Genomic DNA, 4785 nt, shown 5'->3' with positions numbered 1-4785 from the left:
GATAAGATTAAGGAAAAACTGGAGAGGTGTTAGGATTTGAAGTAACTCTTACCTACTTAGATTCAGATTCAGCTTGAATTTATAAAATCCCTAAAAATAAAAGTGCATGTGACATATTCAAAGATTGTCTGATCGTAATGTTTAAAAGATCAAGCTTAAACTTGGGAGGGGATTAAAAAGAAGTTGCCGGAACACAAGACAAATGCTGACAGAAACAAGTTATTTTGAATCATTTGCCTCCAAAGACAGATGAAAAAGATCAGAAGTAAAAAGCTCTCATTAGAAGAAAATATAGCATGTGGCAAGCCGTATAAAATTTGTCAGGCTATATCACCGAGAAATACCAAAAGTCACAGGTATATATTGAAATATCTTAAAAATAATTAATATCGCTTCCTTTTTAATCCAACTGGTAAATAAGGTTTCTTGTAGAATTATTAAAGCCTTTATTTTGATTTACACGGCAAAGACTTCAGAAAGACTAATGGTGTTGCTCCTTATTCAACAAAAACCACAAGGAAAAATGTGCATCATAGAAACAGACTTTGTTTTCTCTTTCTGGACCCCAAACAACTTCTAGCTAAAAGACATATTTTGATTAAGATAATATTTTTCCCTAATCAATATTTTTTACCTCTGGGTTATTACTTCCTTGAAGGCTTCTCTGCCTTTTTTTTTTTTCCCTTTCTAAATTAGTCCATGTGGTTTATGAGAAATCATCAGCACTGCCATATGCTGCCGGTTACATTAAATCTTTCCCTCAGTATTTACTACTCAGTGGCAAGGCTTGTCTCTAGCCTTTACGGTTTGGTATCAAATCTTGAAATGTGTATTTTATACTTAATTGGAATGGGGATAGGAGCACAGGAGCAGAATTAACCACTAATGAAATAACACTCCTCTCAACTGACATTGACCAGTTTCCAACTTGGTTGGTAAAATGCCTGAACGTTGGTGTGAAACCACATCCATTGTGGCCCACGTGCTTTGTACGTGTGCCTAGAATTATGTACTGTTAGAAGCGTGTCAAATTGCCATCAAAGCATCTGAATGCTTACTCTGGATTAAAAAAAACATGTTTATGTACTTATTTTGAGACAGAGACATTGCAGGTGGGAGAGGGGCGGAGGGAGAGAGAGAGAATCCCAAGCAGGCTCTGTGCTGTCAGCGTGGAGCCTCGTGTGGGGCTCGATCCCATGACCGTGAGATCATGACCTGAGGTGAAATCAAGAATCAGATGCTTAACCCACTGAGCCACCCAGGCGCCTCCCCTCTGGATTTTTGTACCTATCTCAACTGCAAGTGGGTGACAAACAGTTTGCAGACCAGCACTGGACAGAGTATGAGGAGGAAAGAGAGACTCGTGCCCCCTTTGATTTTGTCCGCCCCATCTACTCTCCAGCGTCCTGTTTCCCCAAACATCTCCACCCTCACCCTCACCCCCAACACCTATGTAACACACACGCAGACACACACATAGTGGCTGAAGGTCCAGTGTAATGAGAATCCTGACAACTGGTAAAATCTGGGGGGGCCTTAGACGGTCTGATCACAAATTCCCCTCCTCACTTTGCTCCTGTGGAGAAGGACCTTGCCTAAATAAATTTCCTTATCAAAGGACCAGGCCCAGTTCCTGCTAGTCTAGTTTCATTTCCCTGCCAGCACATGGAATGTTTCAAATCAGCCAGCCACACGTTCCCATGGGCGCCTTATCCTCTTCATACCACACAGACTGTGTCTCACAGTTCACTCTGTTCCTGAGCACAATCCCCATGGGGCCCAGCGTGGCACCTCTCTGGATTGTGTTCTCTCTGGATTGTGAGTACATGTAATTAATAAACCGCTGTCCGTCTCCTTTGTCCAGTGTTAGGGTCATGCGTTCAACCATACCCCAATGCCAGGGTTGGGGATCCCTCCCTCACCAATGGGCAAATAAGAGGCAGTTAAAACACCGACACATACACACACGTATGCACACACACACACACAGAGCTCCTGAGAATACAAAGGTTTACACTAAGCCTGGTCCTCTTTGAGGGCAATGCTTGAGATTATATTCCTGTCCCTGTACTATTGCTCTAAATCACAGTTTGCTTTTTATTTTATTTTTTGAAAGTTTATTTATTTATTTTGAGAGAGAGAAAGAGAGAGAGAGAGAATAGGGGGAGGGGCAGAGAGTGAGGAGAAAGAGAAAATCCCAGGCAGGCTCCATGCTGTCAGCGTAGAGCCCGAAGCAGGGCTCGAGCTCATGACCTGTGAACCAAAATCAAGAGTCAGATGCTTTGGGGCACCTGGCTGGCTCAGTCAGTTAGCATCCAACGTCAGCTCAGGACATGATCTCACAGTTCGTGGGCTCAAGCCCCGCATTGGGCTCTGTGCTGACAGCTCCGAGCCCGGAGCCTGCTTCGGATTCTGTGTCTCCCTCTCTCTCTGCCCCTCTCCCGCTCACGCTCTTTTCTCTCTCAAAAATAAATAAACATGAAAAAAAAAAAAAGAGTCAGACGCTTAATCAACGGAGTCACCCAGGCACCCCATAGTTTGCTTTTTAAAATGAGCAGGGTGGAATTAGGAAGGGAAGGATGTCGATCTCCAAGCTTGGAATCAGAAGATCAAAGGTGAAAAGACATACCGTAAGCTTTCAAAGCAATATGCATTCTTCCCTACTCCTTCCTCAGCTCCACTGAGGAAGTGTGATACTGGACATGAATATTTATGTAAAATGTCCTATGTATATTTTTAAAAAGAGAGATCTTAAAATGGCGGCCAGCTAACAGCTACTGACTCACTCTGTCCCATTTTCCTCCGGAAGTATCCAGAAAAAGTAACACTGCAGCTGCACTGGGCTCGAGTAATGGCTGGCGCCCTGGAAGGACCAGAGGCTCTTGGTGGTTGAAATCAGTCAGGTTTGCCCTGCCCCTTCCATTCGCTCCACCCCCATTTGTCCTCCATATAGCCAACTAATTTTTTTTTTTTTTCAATTGTGGCAAAATACAGAGCACCTGGGTGGCTCAGTTGGTTAAGTGCCAACTTCGTCTCAGGTTATGATCTCACGGTTCATGAGTTCGAGCCCCTAGTCGGGCTCTGTGCTGACAGCTCAAAGCCTGGAGCCTGCTTCAGATTCTGTGTGTGTCTCTTTCTCTGCCCCTCCCCTGATCACACCCTGTTTCTCTCTCTGTCTCTCAAAAATACACAGTAAAAAAATTATTTAAAAAATTGTGGTAAAATACATGTAACAGAATGTACAATTTCACCATTCATAAGGGTAGAGGTCAGTAGTATTAGGTATGTTCCCATTGTTGTTCAGTCATCTGAAGAATTCTTCGCATCTTGCAAAACTGAGACTCAGTAGCCATTAAACAACAACTCCCCACTTCTCCCTTTCTCAGCTCCTGGCAACTGTCATTCTACTTTCCACTTCCATGACGTTGACTACTCTGGGCACCTCATACACATATACAAACACTAAGTATTTGCCTTTTTTGTGACTGGCTTATTTCACTTAGCATGATGTCCTCAAGGTTCACCTATTTTGTTGCATGTGTCAGAATTTCCTTCCTTTTTAAGGCTGAACAATAGTCCGCGTACAGATGTACCACATTTTGTTTATCCATTCGTTCATTGGTAGACACTTGGGTCACTTCCAGCTTGTGGCTTTTGTGAATAATGCTGCTACAAACAGGGGTGTACACATATCTCTTTGAGATCCTGCTTTCAGTTCTATTGGATATATGCCCAGGAGTAGAATTTCTGGGTCATATGATAATTCTATTTTTAAGTTTTTGAGGGAACTGCATACTGTTTTCCATTGCGGCTACACGATTTTACATTCTTACCAACAGTGTGTTTTCTTCAAATACTCATCAACACTTGTTATTTTCTGGGTTTTTTGGATAGAAGCCAGCCTGATGGGTCTGTGGTATCTCTTTGTGATTTTGATTGACATTTACCTAATGCTTCATGTGCTTATCGGCCATGTGTATATCTTCTTCGGAGAAATGTCTGTTTGAGCCCTCTGCCCATTTTTTTAATCAAGTTTTTTTTTTTTTTTTTTTTTTTTAAACAACAGCAGTTGTTGAGTTATAGGAGTTCTTTGTATATTCTGGATATTAACCCCTTACCAGAAATATAATTTCCAAACATTTCCTTCCTCTGCTGATTTGGTCTCTTGATGCACAGAAGAGTTTAACATTGATGAGTCCAATTTATCTCTTTCTTTTGTTTTGTTGCCTGTGTTTTTGGTGCCATATCCAAGAAATCATTGCCAAATCCAAAGTCATGAAGTTTTTTTCCCCACCATTTTTTCTAAGAGTTTTATAGTTTTAGTTACTTTTTTTAAAAAAAGTTTTTATCTATCTATCTATCTATCTATCTATTTATTTAAGTAATCTCTACATCCAGTATGGGGCTGGAACTCACAACCCCCAGATCAAGAGTTACACGCTCCTCCAACTGAGCCAGCCAGGCCCCCCTATAGTTTTAGTTCTTATATTTCGCTTTTTAATCCATTTTGAGTTATTTTTTTTTATAGTGTCAGGTAAGAATCTAACTTATTCCTTTGCACATGGATATCCAGTTTTCTAGATACTATTTATTGAAACATAGGTTTGTTTTTTAAAATATTTATATATATATGTATGTATGTATATCTCAAAGGAGATATGCTTCCTTGTGTGTATGCTGTAGAGGTACTAGCCTGGCAGAAAGATTGGAAGCAATGGAGGGGGTGCCTGAGTGGCTCAGTCAGTTGAGCATGAGACTTTGGCTCAGGTCATGATCTCACCAGTT

This window comes from Panthera uncia, chromosome A2 (genome assembly GCF_023721935.1).
Source record: "Panthera uncia isolate 11264 chromosome A2, Puncia_PCG_1.0, whole genome shotgun sequence".
NCBI classification, from domain to species: domain Eukaryota; kingdom Metazoa; phylum Chordata; class Mammalia; order Carnivora; family Felidae; genus Panthera; species Panthera uncia.
The sequence above is the reverse complement of the archived record's forward strand: the minus strand, read 5'-3'. Positions refer to the sequence as shown.